At 43.8% G+C, this 24,562-nt stretch overlaps 1 protein-coding gene across 7 annotated transcripts in view; it reads right to left on the bottom strand.

Annotated features, from left to right (window-relative positions):
* ELMO1 (engulfment and cell motility 1) overlaps positions 1-19,525 on the bottom strand; it is a 302,503-nt gene extending 282,978 nt beyond the window's left edge. For 3 of the 7 annotated variants that reach the window (XM_021385867.1, XM_021385872.1, XM_021385873.1), the window contains exons 1-2: positions 19,063-19,122; positions 18,640-18,710 (exon numbers count right to left, since the gene is read on the bottom strand). The gene's annotated coding sequence lies outside the window, so the exon portion shown is untranslated. Of the gene's footprint in view, positions 1-18,639; positions 18,711-18,792; positions 18,936-19,001; positions 19,123-19,386 lie in introns of those variants that run through there. The other 4 variants (XM_021385868.1, XM_021385871.1, XM_021385869.1 and 1 more) reach the window with 4 other exon arrangements.

Raw genomic sequence — 24,562 nt, 5'->3', positions numbered from 1 at the left:
CGGTGTTGTATTTTTTTTTCCCAATAAAACGTTTCAGTATGCCAGCTTTCTGTGAGTAACCTCAGAAACGATATACTTTTTCTGACACATGACAGCAGTGTAGTTACTGAATAAATTAGACCCATATGAAAACATGATTCATAAGTAGTCTCATGATTCCAAAAAATAAGGTGGCACATGGCTATCAGAGGCAACGCTACACACAAGCCTTCAAATGAAAATTCTGTCCCCAGACTTTTGCAAAGCCCTTTTTGCAGCTCTTCAACACTTAGCAGTAACCGTGCAAAAACTTCACAAGCAACAGAATAATTCCTCTAGTAAAGAAGCGTGAAGGTCCAGCATGAGGCTGATCTGACAGAACGGCCCCACAACTCTTCGTGTCAGGTGGTTCCACTGCACCCCTACACAAACAGAATGAGTTTGAGAAGTTCCAGATTGGCTTTTTTGCATAAATAACAGTAAGATGCAAACAAGCATAAAGATCTCATATGGAAGCAACACTTTCACCACAAGACAAACAAATGACTGTTTCATCCCAAGTCTGGCTGCAGTACCAGAAGTCCATTACATGTGCACACATGGCATAGCTCACACTAAGGACATGTATTTGCTAGCCAACCTAGTTCAAGCACCGTCACTGCCTGACTCAAACCCCCCACCCCCACCCCCAAGTGCCCTTAGTCCAGGTAGGTAAAAAATCACTCTGATGAAGTGTTTTCATCCTGAGACCTCACACATGTGCTCTAAGCAAGTAGCTGTTGCTGGTATCATCAGCCAAATGCACACATGCCTCTGATTTTACACAAATTGATGCCACATCCAGAATGAGTGAATTTCAAGACACCATATGCTACTCAGAGAAAAGTTATTAATAACAGCCCTTGCTTCTTCCCTCTTCTCCCCCATGTGTCAGCAGTTACAGGCCCTGTAACTGCTCTGTAAGATGAAGGGATTACTGCAGAAGGCTGGAGAGCGTGGCAGCACCATGCAGATAGGAATAGGAAGCCAGGCAGTTGCAGGAGCCCTGGCTTGACTGAGTCACTCTTTCAGGTTGGGGATTAGGACAAGGATCTTCACCAGAGGGTGATGGGCCTGGAACAGGCTCACCAGGGCAGGGGTCACAGCCCCAAACTGTTGGGGTTCAAGAAGCATTTGGCCAAAAGGGTTTGAATTGAATCCCCACACAGAGTTTGAATTTTGGGTGGTCCTGTGCGGAGCCATGACCTGGATTCTGTGATCCTTGCGGGTCCCTTCCAACTTGGGATATTCTGTGATTTTGTGATTCCACTGTCAGCGTGGCCATGCTGCTTTCCTTCTTGGTGCCATCATTCTTCTCCATCTCTGCACAAACTCATCTTCTGGGCAGGGAATACCTTTCACTATGTTTGGGGAGCAACAGCCTGTAGACTTCAATCATATCCCAGTGAAAGTGAGCGGCTGATTTTACTAGGATCTGCCCTGTCAAGAATAAATCCATCTTTTTAAATCAATAATGAATACCTACATAGTTAAACCCGTTAATATTCTTGAAAAATACATACAGCTGGAAGAGTGGCATGTTGCTTTCATTCACAAGTTTGCTGTATCCTTACTGACGCCCACAATCTCCCCTTGAGGTCTCTTTAGGGACACAGTGCTCCCAGGGTTTTCAGTTACCATTCTCCTTTTCCATTCCTCTCCCACTTTATTCCCTCCTCCAGTGGAGCCCCGCAGTCACATCAGGCAAACTATTTGCAGTGTGACACAAGGAGATGGTCCAAACCTCAAGTGAGCAGAAAAATCAGCTGAAGAAAAACAAACAATTTATTTTTAACCTGTATCCCTCCCCAGCTGAGCTTATTCCCAGCTAAACAGGTGCACATACACACCTGAGGAAGAAGAGGAGCAAATGAAGCTGTGACTATTCCTGAAAGAAATGAACGTATCCATTAGCAGACAGGAATGTTTTTTTTAAATATTAATAATAGAGTTGGGGTTCTTGCAGTGGTAAACTCTTCAAACATCATAAAATGGACTTAATACATATTCCTTATGTTTTTCACAGTTTCCTTTGCCAGTTTGGCTAATTATACGATATTTAAGTTTAAACATATGTTGCCTCCCTTGCAGTGAATCCTCTCCTCCTACATGATACAGCAGTGAAGTCATCTTGCTGACTTCAAGCCGAATCCTGCACCCTCTCACACAGGTGGGCATTTTTGGTTCATCTGCAAAGTCCAGCCCTGAGAGCACAGCAATTCTTGCTGCGATATGGCACCAGGAGATCTCCCACCACAGGTATCCCAGAACACAACATCCAGGTGTCATACAGTAAAGCACTGGCATGACTTCCACCATCCCAGGCATCTGGTTCTTAAAGCATAAAAGACACTCAGAGCACATCTGTGTTAATGGGAAAGGTGAAGCAGCAGACCAGAGAGTTTTACTCTCCTTCCTACTATACCATCAGCAATTCACTTGACGATATTTAAGATGGGTTTCCTTTTTTTTAAAACCCACAACGCACAAGAAAAGAGAATTCCAAATGGAAGGAAGGAAGCAGCAAAAAGAGCATTTAGCCAAGAAAAAAAGCATTTAGAAGAGCAAAGATCTTGCAAGCCTGTTATGAACTGTCATGTACTGCTGACAGGAAAATCTTTGTTAGTGCACTCTGCATTATGACTACCTTGAGCAAGAGAGGCAGCAGCGTACACCACAATAGCACAGCATAGGATTTAAAGGGAAAAGACAGCAGCTGAAAATAATTGCGTTAAATTAACATTAACCTACAAACCCAAAGAGGCATATAATACGCAGGACGGCTGCAGAAGCAGTAACTCAGATTTAATATCTGTAAAAGATGAATAATCCTGCTCATGGAACTCTTGACTGGGATTCTGAATCCCAAAGGAAGAAAGTTCACCTCAGACAGTGTTCCCCAAGAGAGGAAAATAAGGACGGAAAGAAAAGTGTGGCCTAGTTAAAGATACCAGGAGGTAGGAACACAGACTGTAAAATGATGTGGTTCCCTGAGGACCAACATTTTTATGGTTTATACACACATTCCCACACACTCCTTCTCAAAAAAGACTTTGAAAATAAATCTAATTTTTAAAACTGTAAATGAAACAGACACGTGAGAATTTAAACACTTAGGGCAGAATAGACCAAAACCTTAGAGACTAGAGCAAAAAAGGCAGCGAGGTCTGGAGCAGACTAAAACACAGCCAGTAATGACAACTGCAATTCAATCTGTGGACGTACTTTACAACATTCCCTGGCTCTTTATGCCACAGGGGCTTAGAAAAGAAATGTATCACCAAAAACTGAACTTAACAGAATGGAGACATGTGAAATCTCAAGGAAGTGCACTTTCCTCTACCAGAAGAGGGCATTTATGCCTACCTTAGGGAGGAGAAGTAATTGCTAACGAAAAATAAATAAAAAGATGTTAAGTTCCAGCACTCAGCCATTTCACCTAGGAACAGGTACCAGAAGGAAGCAGTGATATTACTGGAAGGAAGGAATAACAAAACTCCCAAATTCTTTCTCCCAGTTCCAGCTGGAAAAAGCAGCCAGGTTTGGCTAAATGCAGGGCACAAGGAAGAACTGAGCCACAAAATGAGGTCTGAGGAAAGCCACGACAGAAGTTATCATCCAGTCAGCTCTAAAAAAGCTGCCCCAGAACCAATGCCTGGCTAGCCACTTGCCATCCAAAATCATATGGCTACTCCAGTTGGAGATATGCAATAAATTCTAGCTTACAAGCAAACCAGCATTTGGAAACAATTAACATCCCATTTTCCTTAACCATCAAGTTCAGACAAGGATGTATTTACTTCCTTTCCACATCCCTGTAGGAAACAAAAAAAAAAAAAAAAAAAAAAAAAAAATTTATCTGTGGACTTCACAGCTAAGGAAAAACTAAACAGCAGGGTGTTCATGCTGTAGGGTAATTAAGTTCCAACAGAGTCCTTATCAAGCCCATAAAAATAATTTGTAATTCATCTTTACCGGGCAATAAAAAGTTACTTTTTAGTTGAGCTCCCCAAACAAAGCAAGTTTTTATAACTCTTCATTTGTATTTGTCTACCATCTGGACAGCACTATCCCATATGGATACACAGTAAGGTTTTGTTCATGTTTCTGCTAATTCTTCTTCATCAGCAGTATCACTCCCCAGTTCTACTCCTTCGCTGTACGACCAGCACAGAACTGTCCAAAAGTGAAGAGAGCTTTAATGAAAGTTTTGAAGTTTATGTTTAAAGTAAGTGCTCCCAAATATTTTTATGTAAAAACTGATTAAAATTTTAGGGAAGCCTGAATCTCACTTAACTTAAAGCCCCTTTATAGCTAGTCTGACAGCAAGGCTTTGCAAACACGAAAAAAATCACATCCCACGCATTTCAGAGTACAAGCCAGGTAAGCTGTGAGATGGCAATCTGTTTTTAGCATGAGGTTTGGCTTTCAAGCATTGCATTTCATTTTCCTTAGAGAAGTGAGAGATTCCCTTTGTCATACATCCGTCTAATCAAGCAAAGCAAACATCTTTCCTGCAAGAAGCAAGGCTAAGGCAAACTGACCCAAATCCCTGCTGTACGTTTTCAGCTGTTTAATAAGGCTTGCAGTGGAGTTCTTCCCTTGAAGTTTCTGCTCCATCAGAAAAACTTCATTTTCCCAAAATATGTCTGAACTTTGTATCTTTGGGACTTTTATCACTGTGCTGTTGAATCAGCGAACAGTTCGAAAGTTACTAGAGGGGGAAAGGAGAAAACAGAGACAAATTCCATACATAGAGGCAACACACTCTACTGCTGTTTCTAAATGGATCAAATTAAAAAATGAGAGAGTAGAGGAATGACCCAGCTTCTGAAACAGAAGCCCTTCTTGCTCTCCATGCAGCCCATTTCACCACAGCAGAAGCGCACTGTAAAGCTTTGGCTGATGAATGCTGGAAGCATCAAGTAACAAAGACAACTACATCTGAGGGATTCATATTTGATTTCAGTTAACACTTCCATTTTGTTGCAAAACATCACCTTCCAGCCTCAGTGAAATGCAGCATTTATTACCATCCTTAGCATTTCTGAACTTTTCAAGTAAATAGAACGGTTCAGTTGGAAGGGACGAATGAAGATCATCGAGTCCAACTGCCTGACCACATCAGGGCTAACTAGAGGCTAAAGCACATTCATGAGAGCATTGTACAAGTGCATCTTGAACACAGACAGGCACGAGGCATCTAACAGCCCAGCAGGAAACCCGTTCCAGTGTCTGACCGCTGCACAGAAATGCACACAACACTTAAGTTGAGGCCACACCAAGGCTAAATACAGCAGGAAAATCACCTCTTTCGATTGCCTGGCTACGCTGTGAATATCCAAAGTTAAGCAATTCTGTGGCTGTTGCTGTTGTTACATTCCCATCTACTATTTGCATAGCTGCTCTCACTCTGACCTCATCTTTCCCAATTGCATAAGTCCACACACAAATTGAGGACAGGAAATCAAAGGAAGGGTTTGAAAGGCTCGCTTTGGTGTGGTGACAGTGGATCCCGGAGCAGCTCAGGCCCACTCCTGCGAAGGAAATGCGGAGCTCTCAAGTAGTTTCAGTCACCACCATCTGACTCAACAAGCCATACTGGGATGGGCACAGTCGTCAATGGAAATCGGCTGCTGAGTAGTGAACCTCCAGGGAGGAGACAGAGTTTGCATCCAAACTTCAAAATTGATACGTCACACTATGTGGCCTGTCCTCATTACTGCACTGACAAAACCTGTGCAGACCAGAGCTTTTCACATCATCACACATGGAGGTGAAAATGAGAAGTAAGTGTACAGAGCCCCTACTAAGGTAAGCTTGGACTCTCACAAGGTTTCATTTCACTGTTTTTTTAGCTTCATGCCTAAAATAATAAAAAGGTTTTATTAAATAGAAAAACAAGTTATTGTTTGGGAAAGGAGCACTTGGCCCAAGTGGAATGACAGAAGGGTTACTTAAGATATTTGTTGTTCATCACGGCTTAGTAACACCCAGTGAGTGCCAACGCATGTCAGAGGGGCGAGAAGGTTTGTACTTGTGTCACAGGGCCCACTGGTTAGTCACTGGGGAGTTGCTGCCTCACTGGTGGCCATGAGCTGAGAAACCTGCACATGGCTCAAGGGAGGTGCCAACAACCCTTTCGGTATATAAAGGGCAGCTGTAAGAAAGAAGGGACATACTCTTTTGCAGGGTCTGTGGTGACAGGACGAGGGGAAATGGGTTCAAACTAAAAGAGGAAAGATGTACGTTAAATATAAGGAGAAAGTATTTTATAGTGAAGGCATTGAGGCACCAGAACAGACTGCCCAGAGATGTGGTGGAAGCCTTGTCCCTGAAGACTTTCAAGGCTAGGCTGGACTAGGCTCTGAGTAACTTGACAGACCTATGGATGTCCCTGTTCATGGCAGAGGAGTTGGACTAGATGACCTTTAAAGCCCTCTTCCAACTCCAAGGACTCCGTAATTCCAACCCCCCTCACACCACTCCTACTTAGACAACAAGTCATACAAGCAAACAGTTATTGCTCTCTCTCCACAATTAGCTTGCCTTCAGGGTAAAATTCATAAGCATGCAGCATGTCACTAGGTCAGTGTGGCTCCTCTTCAGGGGTGAGCACAAGAAAATAAGCCAGGTTAATCCAAAACCAGCTTGATTCTCTTCTAAACAGTAACTCACTGCTCCTCCTCCTCCAGACATAAAAAGATGCTTATTTCAGAAGAAATATATCTACGTTGATCTATCTATACAGATCAGTACAGGCAGGTTGGTTTAAATTTAAACTTCGTCTTTCTTTAGTGCAATTTTTGCGCTCTACCAGTATTTTTATGATGAGCAATAAAAATTTATTCTCTTTTAACGCTCTGGGGACCCACTCATTTCTATAGGTTTCACACACCACAGAGAAAAAATTTAAATATGTTGTCTACTACCCCGATATCATAATCCTTTTCTAAGGCAGAAATCAGAAGAGGATAAAGAACTTAAAATTCCTCTCTCCATACACATGCCTGTTGAATTTCATTCATCTTCAGCTTTTAAGAAACTACACTATTATCCCTCAAATACAAGTGACATTCAGCCCTTAAAACTGAACCCTCCAACTGATGCTTCAGAGACAAAACTCAATAGCCAGCACTTTCTAAGAGGCACAACAGGACCCACCCAACCAGGCCCTGAGAACTGTAAGCTAGCGGCATGCCTGCAGCACCCGGGAGCAGCCTGGCTGCACGATGTTCCACCTTATCACCAGACAGACATTATGGTTTCTGTAGTATAGTGAATTTCTGAAATGAATAGCAAATAATCAACTAGAGGCATAATGTATTAGCTCTACAAGATCCTCAGGGCCAAAGGTCAGTGACATGAGATAAAAACCATCAATCCAGCAGACTTCTGAGGCTCCAACCACAATTCCTATCAAATTTGCAGGAATTCAACTTCCATCTACAGTTTTAATAGCTAATTTCTAAACATTACAACGATTAAAAAAAAAAATAAGTGAAGATCCCATTGCCCTACTCTGCTGTCATACTCTATTTGCACAATGCACATGTCCATGGATATAAAAGCCAAACGTTTAAAGAATGCTTCTCGAATGCAAATTACTATCTCTGTCCCCTGCATAGTAACAATCTTCCTAGCAAAACTTTCCAAGCTGTTTAGAAACTAGCTATTGTCAGAAGCATAACTGCATAGATGGGTACTTTCCACTCAGCTGATCAGACCCGTGCATTCATTTTCTCCATCATTATTCATGCATATACTGCAAAAAAAAAAGAACATGACCACATCTTTCTTGGTTTGTGAAGAATCAAAAAGATTATTAAGAAAAATAAAAGACACAAAGCTTAAGCATGTTTCATTTTAATCTAAAGGGAATAGAAATCTTCCCATCTCTAAACACACACACACCTACCTACCTTAAAAGATTTAGAAAAAAAAAATCTAAGATTGGCCTTAAAAGCTCAAAAGCTTCCTAACTCAAGACCTTCTTTACTCCCACTGCATCCTGGTGGTAGACTGCCCACAGAGCCACCTGATGAGGTAACAGTCAGGCTCTGCAACAGCAGACAGAAAAGACTGGGAGGAGATTGAAAAAATAATAACAACAAAAGCCAAAGTTATAGATCTGAGAAAATGGCCATTACATACAGTTCCTGGCCTGCAGGACAATCTGAGATGCAGCAGGCATTCACCATTCCCCCCATGAAGATACAAATGTTGCTGAAGAACATGTTATGGCTTTCTCCTGTCACCAGCTAAAGATTTTGCACCTGGTTGGATGACCCATTACATAAAAATAAGCCTGCATTAAAGCTTACAGAGGAATGAGGTGTTACTGGGGAATATTTATCTGATGAATGTGTAACATACAGCTCCAGCAAAGAGTCTAACACTGAGTAAATTCGAGTTTTGCAAGAAGTGATAAGGAAGCCCAAAATAAGGTTAAAAAAAAAAAACAACAACACGTTTTTCCCCTTCCAAAAGGGCAGATAGCATACAATGGTACTCAGCAGCAGTGAGCACCTGCTCCTCCTATCCACACAGAAATGCTCTGTGGAGAAGGAGGGAAAGCCATTACACTATGAAATGCATACACTCACAGATGGCAAATAACCAGCCAGCAACTCTGCCCTATTAGTGCAGTAACTAATAGGGAGGCCAAATGCTATGACTTCTGCTGGTTCTTCCCAGTACAGCCTTGCCCTTCTTCTGATGGCTGTACAACGCAAGCCACCGACAACTGTAGAAAGATGCCACTTTTTGTCAGAAATAATTTAAGGAATGACTGTAGTAAGATGCGTTAGTTTACCGTTACACTCCAGCAAAACAATCTCTCAGAGCGCAAGGGCAGCAACATTGAAACTGCAGCTCTCAAGCCAAGTACATTCTTGCTCTACTGATAAAGAATCAGAGAAAGCCCTTCTCTTCCTAAACATCCATTTCTAAATTCTGCTTCAGTAGCAAATCAATGGGAAAGAAGTGGACAAATTCCCTTCCCTCACAGTATCCAAATTATTCTGATAATGACAAAGACTTTGCAATTATTGCATCTATCCCCCTCAACTGTTATCGATTTCTTGAATTCCTCAATGATACTAGATGTAGCTGAAGGCCAGACCAAGCAAAGGAAAAAGCATATTTGTGGATATTTTAATGACCTGCATCAACTTCTCATAAACGTCAAGGAAGGCATCCTCCCTTCCCTGAACTAGTATCTTCATTTAACACTTACATGCTGAAGTGTGAATGCACAGCCTGATTTCCTGCGCAGCACCACTCACAACTGAAAAGCCAACATTTACTGCACTGCGTATCTGAGATAATTCTTCCTTCCTCCCCTAAAGGCCAAGCTCAATCATCCACTGAATTGAATGGTTTTTTTCTCAGAAGGAACTGAGTCATGCCAGCAATTCAGGATTATCAGGTTAACGTTTTTATTAGGAAAATTATGGCACAGTACTACCAGCTTTCATCATATGAGCCCAACACAACTCCCTGCACAGCTTTCTCTATTAAGCCAGCAAAGAGTTGCAGATTAAGTTCTTCTTCTGTAAAATAATTATTTAGTTTAAAGTTTAGATATCCAGACATGAAATCACTATGAAAACAAACCAGAAAATTACGGAAAGCGGAAAGAACATTTTTTCAATTAAATCATATTGCTATTTCGTTGTTTTTGCTTGTAGACAACCTTTAGTAACACACAGAGACTACTGACCACGAGACAGTGCAGTTGCCCACAGGGCTGCTGGAAAAAACACCTTCTCAGTGAGGAAAGAGCAAGTGGTGCCTGCCCCTTGTAAAGTCCAGACAGTTCCAGAAAGTCCCTTGGTACACTCCTTCAAGAGGTTCATCTACCAGTGGTTCATTAACACTTTAACCAACTTCATTCACATCTGTTGACAAAAATGCTTTCCAGAAAGTCCTTTTTCCTTTGACTTCATGTCCATGAGTCTTGATGTCAGCACGAGATTAAACACTGAGTGCAAACAAGAGCAGGTATCCCCAGTTGAATGCAACCACCAAACACTCTTCTCTTTGCCTACAGCATCCACTAGAAGAGTTCCAGAATTTTTACTTACACTTAACACAGAGATTTATTCAGTACAAATTGTGGACACTTTGACCTAAATGAGCTGCCCATACCTTCCATGAGGTTCTTCTACCATCTCTCAGTAGATGGAGCAGAGAAGATCTTCAACCTATTATTTTCAGATACAGGAAGAAGCAAACTGCTCAGTTAGGCTGAACCAGCTCACTGAGGCACCACAGCTACAAAAGTAACTTCACATCACAGTCTGGAAAGCAGTAAGAGAAAAGAGTTCCCACTGCTGGTGCATATCATCCATGGTTTCCATGGGAAAGGCAAATTGCCCTCTTCAATTCAGTAAGCAGCTTGCAAATATATCCCCCGGTATCTAGATTCTACCTATTATCTCTCCTTGAATATTTAATTGAACTTTGTTTAAAAGTCTGCAGGTTTTCTAACTGATTCAGCTTGTCAGCAGAGAGCGCGCCCATGCCTTGCTCCCACTTAACTTCTCCATGAAATGGACACAGATCCAGAAGCCACACTGACCTCATTAGATTTATTTGTTGCCTTTATTGACTACTATTGATCCTAAGATCATGCTGCAGCTCTCATAAGCTAATCGAATTACAACCGATTATTCTTTTTCAATGGTAATAATTTTGTCAAGACAACAAATCCAGATTAAATTTTTTAAATGATACTTTTCTCCCAAGAATTGTCTTTAAAGTAAAGCCTTTTGTCTCATTCATTATGCACGTGAAGTGGCAACACACTTGGACTAGGGTTCTTAGAACACACAATTTTCTGTCCCTTTGGCTAATACTAATAATGCAGTTAATTACAATTCTGTATTGCGGAAATTAAATCTGTAGCAGAATGCACTGGACATGACCAGGCAGCAAGTTCCACCCGAATTCAGGGCTGGGACATCAACAGTCTGAAAACTGCTCTGATTTGGTCTTCCCATTTCCAAACAAGATTGAAACTCACAGTTACCTAAATTACACCAAATCACTTGCCTGGGAGGCTACCTCCCTTTTCAATCCACAGGGCCACAGCTGGAGCCCCTTTGTTACAGACAGGAGATTCTCTAAAGGGGGCCCCCCTCTGAATTTCAATAGATAAGAAAGAAAAGCCTCAAGACAGGAAAGCAAGGCTTATCCCCTTAGGCAAGCTTATGGGGACCGGTGAACACAGCCAGAACAATTAGCTGGAAACAAAGGATCTGCAGGCTGATTTAGGTCCGATTTTCTAGTCTAGTTTGGTGTTCTCTATATACTGATGAAGGTGATGGAAGCTTGACTGCCGCTCTCCTCTTTTACTTCTCTGTTTTGTCATCATACTTTCGATTACAGAAAAACAGCCCATAGGCTAGCACAAGGGCTTTTTTCAATCTTTCTATAGCGTTAATTATAGATCAAATTAATAAATTAATTCGTAGTCAAAAAGCCACACTATCCCTAGAGTGAGATGTTTATAAAATCTTTAAATTTGGAACATAAGAAAAAAAAATCCTAAAACACATCGTTTTAATTAGAATTCATGCACTACCACCACTGAACTGTGGAGGCTCTGATCCCCCTGGCATATGGATCAGGAAACCAATTCACTATTCCAATGCAAACAGCCTTGGACCATTTTATTTATGTGTTTGTTTTAAAATAGAACTTGTGCTTGCAACTTGGATTTCAAATTATGTAGATTATTTTCTTCCCTTTCTCCGCACAAATCCCCTTTACCATGATGTGTTTTCTGACTCATTCACAGCTGCAGGGAATGGAGTCTTCAAAATCTCTGCCTTCCAGAATGCCATCCCAACGCAGAGCAATGCCACTGCGTTGGGCATAAAAACAAACACACATATTTCCAACAAGCTAGCTTCCTACGGTAGCTGAAGAAAAAACAGTTGACCTTCTGCAGGTCAGGAAATAAAAGCCCAGGTCACTGCATATTATAAAAGTTTATAATAAAGTCATGTCTATATTACTTCCTAAAGGAAAACCAAGAAATGTAGAGTGATGTTTTACACAGTGTTTTATACAGAGTCAGAAGATCCAGTATGTCGGGTCCAACTACGTCAAACAAAAAAGCCAGAACAGAGAGATGGGCTCAGACCAGCACAGATCAGAAGGCATAATTTCTCCCTTTCCAAATGTTATAAGCTGCTTTCCACAAATGCAATTCTGTAAAAATTTCACTTGAACTACAAAATATGAAAATTGGTCTTTTCAAAAAAAGACCACACAAAAAAGTCTGACCTACTTCTAACACAAGCTACAATTTTAAACAAACCACCGTGGTATTTTTTCTTCAAGATGTAGGCTATTTTTTCTTATATCATTCCTCCATTTCTGGACCTGGCATCAGCTGTCAAATCATTAATTGCTTGCCAGAGATATGGTGAAAATTGCATTAAGTGGTACAAAGTGGGAAAGAGCTTACATTTTCTATCAGCTTTGTAGGCTTTTCGGTTGGTTGGATCTTTTCTCCCCTTTTACAAACTTCTCCTGAGTAGTTAAGAACCACCATCAAATGCTCAGTCTTATGCTGACCAATGAAAGCTCTCATTTGTTCCAATTTTCTGCCTTTTTTTTTTCCCCACCAGGAAAAGAAGATTAAACACAAGAAATTTGTACTCAAATCTATAGGATAAGAGATTATAGACCTACATTACATAGAGATCAGACTTGGACCTCACATCTAGAGCTGAATTTTGTGAGTTCGGTTAGCTGAAGGGATGTCAGAACATATGAGAAGAGAGGGGGGATGAAAATTGATACCAGGAATGCACTTGAACCACAGGGCGCACACCTTCAACAGCTGAGTGCCCTGGTGCTTGAAGGAAGGAAAAATAAAGTAGAAAACTTGGAGGAGAAAGAAAAAAAAAAAAAAAAAAAGGCTAGTACTCCAGTATTTTAAAACCCCAACAACCAAATGGAACACCCTTTCCAGAACGTAAGGACCAGTACTTATGTTTGGGGAAATTTTTTTTTAAGTTGGTTTGGCTCAGAATTAGTGAAAGAGTTTATCCAGAAGTCCATGCACTGAGCCAGCATTTATCAGGTTTCAATTTCCAGCCGAAGCCACGACTGTTGCTATGAAAACTAATGTGCAATTGTATTCCAGAAAGCAAAGAAATGAAAAAGATTGTATTGGAATACAACAAATACATGCACTGGCACTAACAGTAAAAAATGTATTATAACCAACCTGTGTCATAAGCATTTTTCCCTCCTTATTATTAGAGAAGAAATGTGCAAATCAAGTGTATTGTCTGGCCAGAGGGTATTATGTGAATGTTTATAAATTCCTCATTGCTCAACCTCAACAGATTACTCTGCCTGCTAAAATATGAAGCAGCATTTGAAAGTCACTCCCACCACTGTCACTCCAGTGAGACTCAACAGCCTGCCCAGCAGATTGCCAGTCTAGCCAGACAAAAGCCTGGATGCTTCATGGGAAGCATTTAAGCTAAGACTCACGCAACCCTAACACTTCTGCTGGACACTTCAACACAATGTATGTGCGTTGGCTGAAGAGAATGAAGACAGGTAAGTCTTATTTTGACTGACTACAAATTCAAGCACCAAAATTCACACACATACTAAGAATATATAAGTAGCTAGCTAAGATAGTTCTATATCCACAGAAGAGAGGGTCAAACCATCCACATTTTGTAGTTTACTGAAAAATAAGCTCTTTTTCCAATCACTCCAAAACACAGCAAAAATTCTTTTACCTAATCATGTAAAAAACAACAAACAAACACACACAACCATTCTCCTACTATCCAAACGTTTAGGCATCTTCTGTTACTATGTAGAAGATAGAGTTGACATCAGAAGAAACAGATGCAGTCAGCAAATAAGGACGCAAAACATACATTTTACTTTCAGCACGTGCACTGCCACAGGAGAAGGTGGCTACATGCTCACCCTCACAGAAGTTTCTAATGGACTGAACTTTTGGGAAGTTTCTAATAGACTAAGTTAGGAGCCCCAGCTCTTTCCTTTCTTACCATCAAGCTGACAACAAGCAGTAAGAAAAACGCCTTTTAACAGCATGAAGCATCTAGGCCTAGGAAGCATACCTAAAATTTCAGCTGAAGAAGGAAGGCTGAAAAGCAGACAGCGTTCATTATTTGAGCCTGCTGACATACTCTGAGTATCCCTCCTTTTGTCTAATGTCAAAATGTTGAATGTGCTTGATCTACAAGTTGTCAGCTTCACACATTAAGGAAAAAAAGTCCATATGGACCAATTTGTTCATACTCACAAGGCTCTGTTTTGCAAAAAGCTCTCAGAGATTAGAGTAGCTTCAAGCAAGCATTTCCTGCTCTGTTAAAGAATGGGAGTTTAAATTTATCACATCTCTAGAATCTGAAGTTCTCTTGGAAGCAGTGACCCATTCTCCCTTTCAGTTGGAGAAAACACAACAAGAAAAAAAAAATCTGGATTTTATCATACTACTATTCATGTTGCTACTAAAAATTACTCGGTTACTAATAACAGAGTATTTCAGAGAGTTTTACATTTCATATGTCTCCTTAAATCAGGACTACACAATAAACACCTAGAGCTTTGTAAGAACATAGGAGGTGACAGACACTGCAGTCCACAACTTTTCTTGCAAATCTTGAATAAAATGACTTAAATGAGGAATAAGCTAGGAGATGTCTGGGAAAGAATTTAAGGACAGGGCAGAGTTGGTGAAACCTGCAAACAAAGATAAATAAATAAATATGTCAAAGATGAAAGAATAAAGCACCACGACAGGCATGGGAAATCTGCAATAAGTGATCAGGAGAGATCTTAATAAAACAATCAAACAAAACCAGAAGGAAAGCAGAAACAAAAGTCCAGAAAACAGGTACAACTAGGGCACAGCTATTATGTTGCAATGGACCTGTTTGGGAACACTTTTTTCCTCCCTCTTAGCCACTTCACTGAATATACTGTTTCACAAACACTTCAGATAAACTTCGCTCAACCTGAAAGGGGCAATCTCTCCCGTCAGCACTCACTGCTGGTTCCCACTTCCGCTTTGTGCTAGCTCCTGTGGAGCTCTGCAGCTCTGTTTTCACTGCAAATGGGGCACAGCAGCAACAGCAGTAAGCAGGCCTACGTCCTCAAAAGCAGTAAGAACAGGTCACCTGCCATGTTTGCATAAGGTCTCCAAGCAGTATATTCACCTTACTGAGGAACTCCAAAGGCTGCTCACTAGAAACGTACCAAAGTGAGCTCACTTGCACACAAGCTACAAGACTTTTCTAGGCGTGCTCCTAGCAGCCATGGCTTCAGCCACTTTCACAGCGTGGTTTATTCCTGAACAGAACAGCTTGTCCAATCCTTCTGCTCTCCACAGCCTCCCTTCTAAGCAGCCACTGGAAACAATTTCAGCATGGTCAAACCCAAAGCCTCACAACGGAAAACCACGTGAGGAGAAATTATCGATGCATTTCCAAGAGTTTGCAAACAAGCACCATGTGAATCACTGCTCACCTTGCTCTTAACCACAAGCATGTGCTTTACAAACCAACTTACTCAGCAGCTAGAAATACGAGTGGCTTACTGATGGGTGCTATGTACGTGGCACCAGGCTGAGATCAAGCTACTAGCGGAGAAGTTAACCTCTGTCGGGGTAAATGGAGAGAAAAGGCAACCTGTTAGCCATCCCCTGAGGCATATACTTCTCACTGACAACCCTCTTAAATGCTAAGTGACCAGGAAAAGGAGGAAACTAGCAGAAAGGGCGCCACATAGCCTTCAGTCCCCCTCTGTGTTTTAAAGTGGTTGCAATAATGAAAAGTGACACCACAAAACCAAACCCCTGCAAATATCTCAGTGCAAAAATGCGGACTGAAAGACAGCTCCATGATTTTGCAATTCTTCTCCCATTCTTCTCTTAAATATAAATCTCTAACATCATAAGTATACGGTCTGTTTTATGTGAAGTATCACATGCATTATCACCTCTGATGATCCCTGCTATCAAGTGCTTGCCAACATGCTGGCTTCTGCCCATCAATTTTAGCGTTTCTCCCCTTTTCCAGTGTTATACTATTAAAGAAAAAAAAAAAAACAAAGGTGGCTGACTGCAATAGAAGGAAAATAATCCGAAATCCTTTAAACAGTTGCACTGTTAAATGGACACGAGTTTAACAACGTGTACTTGGCACATTCCTGCTGCCACGAAAGCAAGAATCTTTTTCAAAAAATCTCATTCAAAGCAGGGAAATATTTTAAATATACAGCACGGACATGACTGAGCAGTGGTCTGATGGCTGTTACAAAGCCAGTTACCAGTTGTGCTCTAATTTCAAGTCACAAATGATCAAACAGTGACTTCGTAATCAGAAAGCATCTTTGCAAAATCTCCTTTTAAACAGGATAATGGCAAGACAGGGAGGGAAGCCTCATTCCCTCAGCACTGCAACTCCACAGCAGTGCAGGGATGCAGCAGGGAAGAAAGCCTGCTGGACCTCAGCATGGCTATGCATGGAATAAACCACTAGGGACAGTGCTACTTCTGCCTGCTCTGTGGGTATGTGATGGTTTGTAGTCTCCAGGGTACCTAAATTCCCAGCACCTTCTACAAACATTTTTTTACTATGAGATACTGCACATCTGCACCACAGCTCGACAGCTACCAAACTTTACAGAAGATAATTTACTTCCAGAAAATCAACAACCAAGGGATGTCAAAGTCACAAAGAAGAAAATCGAAGGCCTCATCAAAGTCCTGTGCAAATCCTTGTCTGAAAGTCAGAGAATTAGAAAAGTTGTGGTTGGCAAACTATTCCAAAGAATCCCAATGTTGGACCAGGATGTGCCGCATGTCATCACGCACGTGTACTGGCAGAGCTCTGTGAAAACATTTTCCTCGTCCCAGCCATATCTAGAGACATTAAGCCTCTCAGTCCGTCACACAACACATCCATCTGAGGGACCGAAAAAAGAAAGCCACACATCCTGTCAACGAGAGAACTCTGCTGCGTCTGTATCAACATGGAAAACAGACCACAGTCCAACATCACTTTGCAGGCTGGACACTGTGCAAAAGAAAGTCTGTGGGCCCAAACCTCAAAATCAAAGAGGCTCCTATGAGGTAGAAAAAAAACAAAGGGCGGAAGGAAGGGCGGAGCACAACGTTACTCCATCTGCAATTTGCAGCAGAATGGTCTTGCTGTCAGGAAGTGCTCTGCACACAGCAGCGGTTCAGTAACAGTAACACCTTCAGGTAGAAGCTCTGTGGCATTATAAGGTTTTTTCAGGGTAGTTCTTTACATAATCACAACTACTGAACTGCAGATACTTTCATAAGACTGTTACAGACTAAGTAGGTAAGAAGATTTTTTCCTATCCACTCAAAATCCATTTGAATTGTACCTATATCTATGAAGTTTTTCCTGGCATGCACAGAACATTAAAGAAAAAAAAAAGCAGAACAGCAAGGATATAAACCTCATTTTTTTTTCCACCTGTTCTTTCTACAACACTCAGACAATGACACACCTAAGTTGCAAGCTACAGAGAAGAAAGCATAGAGACTTCCACACAGATTACAAAAGAGACAAAAGCAAATCAACTTCTCTCATGCAGCCTCCCCAGCAGGAACACTTGCCCACCCACAGGTACACCTCCAAATGTCCCATTCACACACAGGGACCCATGGACCACACTGACAGCAGCATCTCATAACCAACACCTGTTACGCTTCATGCTTTAGCCATAGGAATCTGTTTTCTGAATGGTGAGTTGTCAAAGTTGCCGCACTGCATCTAACAGCTCTGTGAAATGTGTGTTATGGTATTTTCTTGACAGCACACGAGAGGGACTTTTGCCAGCCAGCAGCCACCGCTGCTCTTCCTCCTCCTTCTCTGGGTGCCGGCCATCAGATTAGCTGCCTACCACCTACTTACACAGCTTCAGAAAAGGAGGGGGAAGGGGTAATTAAGGAGACGACCTTCAAAGCAAGCAAGCAAACCTGCAGCTCTAACTGAAGGCACTGCATGAAAATTAGAACATTTTTTTTCTTTCCTGTGCAATATTCCACAAACTCCCTCACTCAGGCAGAAACGGCACAGAGGATGGAAGGGACACAAACGGTGACAGATCCATAAATGCCCACACAGTTACATAACGGAGCTGAGGCAGCACGACACGCGTGTCTGTGCATTTGGGGAAGGAGGAGAGCAGCTCGGAGGAAGAGAAGGAAACCACGTCTCCATACAGCGGCACTGTGCTCTGTGCAGCTCTTACTCAATTTCCCCTCTTCACCAAAGATAAATATTTTAACAGGGGGCGATCAGGCAGCCGAGGACACAGCCACAGAGAATCCACTTGTTTATGAACGTATCTGAAAACATCCCTCGCTGAAATCACACTGTGAATGGTGTATCACGACACGCAGCTTACAGGCAACCATGTTTATATCGAGGCAATTAACACGCGGTGGGTTTGCTGCGCTCTTATTATGGTTGGCACTCACAGCGCGCTCGCTGCACACCCTGAGCACCGGCAGGTTATGGGCTATTCCTATAAAGTTAACAACAAAACAGCACTGATTCGAAATATACTCACTGTTATTTCTCAGGAACTCCTATATTTACTTTATACCATTCCCAGGGGAGGGCTGGACAGTTGTCTCAGTTCTGCAAGGAAAAGATATTCAAAATAAACTTTGCGAAGGCTCCGAGCCAGGAACACTCACAGCCTTCAGGACTCGACACCCACCCGCCCTACCGGGCTGCACACAGCCACCGCCTCTCCCCGCAGCACAGCCCGAAACCCGCGGAATCCATCACCGCTATCGCCGGGAACACAACTTCGGAACAGCGGCCCCACCGGCCCCCGGAGCCGAGCGGCGGAGGAGGAGAAGGAGGGGGCGGAGGAGGGGCTGCCCCGCCGCGTGCCGCCCCGAGCCCCCCGCCCGCGGCACGCACTTGCTGCCGGGCTCCGCTGGCCGCCTCCGGGCGCTCCCCGCCGCCCGCGCTCGCCACTCACCCCGCGCCCTGAGGTGCGCTGCCCCCGCCCGCCGCCCCGCGCTGCCGGCCTCCGAGCGCCGGGGGCGGCCCGCGGCGGTGAGGGCAGGGCAGGGCGGCGGGGGGGGGCCCCCCGCGGGCCGGGCCGCCCCCCGCCCGCAGCTGCCGGCCGAGGCCGCGCCGCGCTGACACCGGCGGGCTGCGCTTCCTCTTCCTCGCGGCAACGGCCGCGGCTCCCCACGGCTCCGTGCCCACTCCGCTGCGGGCAGGTGCGGGGCTCGCCGCCCGCCCTGCCCCGTCCCGTCGCTCCTCGCCGCCGCAGCCCCAAGCCCGCCCGCCTGCCTACCTCCCGCAGCGGGCAGCCCCGTGCCCGTAGCGCGGTGCCGCCGAGCGGAGCCAGCCGCCGCCGTGCCCCCTTCCCCGGAGCCTCGGAGCGCGGCGAGCGGCGCTATCCCATCCCGCGGCTCCGGACCCGCGGTCCCCCGCCGCCGCCGCTCGCACTTCCTCTTCCTTCCTCCTGCTGGCCGGGCCGCGACGTGCAGCCCGCGGGGCTCCGGCACCTGCGGGGACGGGACGGGCCCGGGCGCCTCCGTTCGGCCACGGCGGTGCCCTCCTCCCGCACGGCTCCTACGGAGAACTCCCACCTTCCTCGCTGCCTTTACAATAAAGTTGGTTTAATTCCTTTAACCGGCAGAACCCCCGCCGCCGCTCAGCCCCGCGACGGGCACTTTGCGACGCGTGCCGCTACGCCCCGACCCCTGCGAGCGGTTCCGAGCCCGGCACGGGGCGCCCCGAACAGAGCCGCGCCCAGCCCGGCCGGGAGGGGGCGGCAGCGGCACGGCTGGGAGCCCCGCACAGCCCCGCCCCGCCGGCCCCCGGGGAGTGACAGCGGTGCCCCTCGCTGGAAGAGCGGAGGAGTAAAGTATCTTCTCTTTTTAGAAGAGCCAACCGTATTCTCGGCTGCATCAAAAGAAGCGTGGCCAGCAGGTCAGGAAAGGTGATCCTGCCCCTCTGCTCTGCGCTGGTGAGACCTCACCTGGAGTACTGCGTCCAGATGTAGAGTCCTCAGTACAGGAGAGAGATGGACCTGTTAGAGTGTACCCACAGGAGGGCCACAAAAAATGATCCAAGGGATGGAACACCTCTCCTGTGAGGACAGGCTGAGAGAGCTGGGCCTGAAGAAGAGAAGGTTCCAAGGTGACCTAATAGCAGCCTTTTAGTATCTAAAGGGGAGTAATAAGAAAGAACAGGACAGACTCTTTACACAGTTTGTTGCAATAGGACAAGGTTTCAAACTAAAGGAGGAGAGATTTAGATTGGACATAAGAAGTTTTTTATTAGAAGGGTAGTGAGGCACTGGAACAGTTTGTCCAGAGGTGTGGTGGAAGCCTCATCCCTGGAGACATTCAAGGCCAGGCTGGAACAGGCTCTGGGCAACCTGACAGAGCTGTGGATGTCCCTGTTCACTGCAGGGCAGTTGGGCCTTTAAAGGTCCCTTCCAACTCAAATGATTCTATGATTCTCTGCCATAAGAAACTGTTCTTCAGGAGGGCTGCTACATGACACAAAGGCCAAACACAACAAACCACTGGCTCTAATCCTTCCCATAATTCCACATAAGAGCAGCTCTCGGCATGCTGACAGCTCCGGTGCTTTCTTTGAAACCATCCCTGCAGAGCCCAGTCCCTCAGACCACCGCTGGCAGTGAGATACAGCAGTGTTTGGGGGCTCCTGGCCCCACAGCACCACAAGCACCCCACAGGGCTGCACCTCTGACAGAAGAAGGACAAGTAGCACAAGGACTGGCAAAAGTGAGTCCTGCAGGCTGCAGCATGTCATGTAACGGTACGCGAGCTCTGAGCAGTTAATTGGGCATGAGGTAAAAAGTGGCATGACTCACCTGAGCCACGCGCTGCTGTATTTATAGGAGTGGAGCACAGGCACTGTGTGGTTCTGCATAGCATCTGAGACATCTCCATGGCAGGAATTCCCCAGTTATGAGGCACTTCCTCAGAGCCACTGGGCTTTGGGACCTCCTCTAACGGTAAAATCCACAGAGAAGCTAGACATATTACTCAAACTGGGATGTGTTGGTTTCTATGGTCAATATATATTTCAAAGCACCTTTATACACTGCTTTGTTAAGGTAGAACTCCAAAACAGAAAAAAACAAGATCCACATAAATATTATATTAGAAAAAAAATTATTCTCCAAAAGAGTGGTGAGGCACTGGCGCAGGCTGCCCGGGGGGGTGGTGAAGTCACTGTCCATGGAGGTGTTCAAGAAACACGTAGATGTGGCACTGAGGGACATGGTTAGTGGGCAATAGTGATGATGGGTTGACAGTTGGACTAGATGATCTTGGAGGTCTTTTCCAGCCTTAATGATTCTATGATTCTGTGTTACAAAGCCATTTATCAAACCATCTCGAGAGTTCCTGATGGCCAAACATAGTCTACTGAAGGAAGGATGGGAGCAGTCCTAAGCAGATGGCTGTTCAGTGTGCAGCTGGACTATGTAATATTGAGATTTTTTTCTATGTCTGTGTACCTGTATAATGGTCCTGAAACAAAGGCAGAATGTGTTTACAGCTTAGAAAAGGGCATTGTAAATATGCAGTGAGATGTACGAAAGTTTTATTTACCTCACCTTCCACTGCTTGTGCAGGAGCTGTTTCAGTGTGTGCTCTCTTAGGGGATGGCATCGGCTGTGAAAATGAGTACATATAGTGGTGGTAGGAGGGATGCTTGGAAGAATATTAAGAATGAGCAATACTTTAAATTTTTTATATTTTAAACCTTTAACACCACATTTTTGATCTTCCTCTTTTGTCTCTCAGATTCATCAATGAAAATCATAAAAAATCAATTTCAGCTGTACATGACCACAATAGTTTGGTTTTAAACAGGGCGGGAGAATATTTATTTAACAATGCTATTGTTATTCAGTTTAGAAGAAAATATGTGAAGTAGTTTCCATTTTCTGTGGACAGAGGTAAGCACACCATTATACTGAATGCTCCTGAGAGAGCAAGCAAGATTGCTGGTGCACACAGCCTAGCAAAGCCCCCTGCTCACCCACAGATAGCATTGCAACTATTGCTCCAATAGCAGTATTATTTTTGTTCTCCAAAACCTGCTTGGAATGCATATTTACAGAAGTGTGTGGATGCTGTGGGCATGTCCTAATTTATTTAATAGCAGTCCCTCCCATGGTATCTGCTGCCAAAACACATGCTGTCATTATAACTGTGCTATGTCATAACATTCTGGAGTTGTTCTGATGTTGAGGGCATAAGAAGTTTGCTAAATAATTCTAGAAAGCCAGAAGAGGGAGTGCAGGAACAGAAAACACCCGGAATTAAGCATTTTAATTGGTGTGGCTATTTCAGCTGCAACCTTAAAAAAAAGTAAATCCAGGAAGGACTGGTGTCCTGCTTGGCTCTCCAACAGCAGGAATGTGTCAGGATAGCACAGGGGGTGCCAATCACCTGCTGAAACCCAACCTGAAGAAACCTCAATGTGGCTGTCCCAAAATGTAGAGAGCACCACAGCCATTAGTCAGTTTTGCCTTAGATCCTGAGCTGAAGGAGCTCCTGACAATTTTGGAAGAAGCAGAGTTTTGTCACAGTATTTCTGGCCAAAGCTTTCCTGAGGCACTGATTATCCAAGATGGCTTCTGTTAAGCTCATTGGCAAGGATGGATGGATTATATTGTGCTTATGGGCTCTATGCATCATCCTTAATAATATCAGTATTTTAATTGTATTCAACACGATTACTACAGAATCTTATTTACAGCCACTAAAGCGTACCACGATGCCAGCTGTGATATGAAGTACTGCTGCATTTGGTCTTTTTAGAAGCCACAGATAAATTTCCCTTTATTGTGACAACGCTAGCTATCTCTTGTGTCTGAGTGAGGGCATTTACGTTTGCATGCCTACGTGCAAGTGTGACCTGTCAGATATTTCTATATAGGTCTTGAAGATCTGACCTAAATTCACAGTGACATCAATAAAAATGGACCGTATCAGAAAATTCAAGCTTATTTTTCTAAGCTACAGTATGCTCACAGATCTCCATACTTCAGTCCTAAATTATAGTTGTCAGTTTGCTCTTACAGGCCTATATGTGTAGGAGTTTTATGTTCATGTTTACATCTAGTGAACATCTAGCAAAGAGTACTCAAGGCCCCTAATGATGTGAGGTTTATTATGGCTGAGTTTTGTGTATCTATCTATTCAACCTGTAAATCTGCCACTGTATATACATTTGTATAAAACATACATGGAAAAGAAGACAGCCTTTGTAGAATGGCCAGCTTAATGAAGAAATAAATACTTCACATAGAAGACATGTTTTAATAAACCTGTGAACAATGCTATTCTAACAAGCAGTTTAGATCTTTTTATGGACTCATTACCATCTCATCTGGGCAGATTTATAATAAAATAAATTGTTAAAAATTATCATAGGGAAGCTGTAATATTTATAATCATCACACCTATTATGAAACCCAAGTATATAAAAGCAGGAAAATGAAGAGGCCAAGAGTGGGTCTCAGAGTTGTCATGCCATTGACATACCGTGCTTCTGTACAGAGAAACACATCTCCACAAACTGCTCTGACTGCCATTTTATTGCTGTTCTATACTTATGCATGCCTATGAAGTACCTCTTCAGGAGCTCATGAACAATAAGTCTAAAAGTAATTTTGCCACATGGTTTGAAAGAGAAAAACTTGGGAAAATCAAAAATTTTGACAAGTTTAAAAATGATACAAACAGCAATGCAACGTTGAAGCTTAGCAAGCTGCAGATGGGGACAGCCTCTCTCCTGTTGTCCCCTCTGCACTGAATTGGTGCACTGTGTGCAGTTTTAAGTGCCACAGTACAAATCGGACATAAAACTATTAGAATGTGGCCAAAGGAGGGCTACAAATATGGGAAAGGGTCTGGAGTGCAAGACACATGAGGAGCAGATGAGGTCCCAGGGTTTTTTCAGCTCAGAGCAAAGGAGCTGAGGGGAGGCCTCATGGCGGCTGCAGCTCCTCACAGGGAGTGGAGGGGCAGCGCTGAGCTCTGCTCTCTGGTGACAGTGACAGGGCCCGAGGGAACGGCATGGAGCTGTGTCAGGGGAGGGGCAGCGGGGGGTTAGGGACAAGCTCTTCACCAGAGGGTGCTGGGCACTGCCCCAAGCTGCCAGAGTTGAAGGGGCTTTTGAACAATGCTCTCAGACATAGGGTTTGAATGTGGGTAGTCCTGTGTGGAGCCATGATTTGGACTGGATGATCCTTGTGGGTCCTTTCCAACTCAGGACGCTCCATGATTCTGTGATTCTGTGAAAACAATCATTCATTAGAGTTGTCCAGTGGCTGTCATAGTTGGTCCTCACCATAAATGTTTAAGTCAGACTGGGCATTTTGCTGTGTATTTGTCTTCAGCTAAACCACTTCTACAACTTCAAACAGGAATTCAATGGAGTTTGACAATCTACAGCATAGAAGAACTGCAGCAGTA

The sequence above is a fragment of the Numida meleagris genome, chromosome 2, assembly GCF_002078875.1.
Source record: "Numida meleagris isolate 19003 breed g44 Domestic line chromosome 2, NumMel1.0, whole genome shotgun sequence".
In the NCBI taxonomy this organism is placed as follows: Eukaryota; Metazoa; Chordata; class Aves; order Galliformes; family Numididae; genus Numida; species Numida meleagris.
This window is presented reverse-complemented; position numbering and strand designations above follow the sequence as displayed.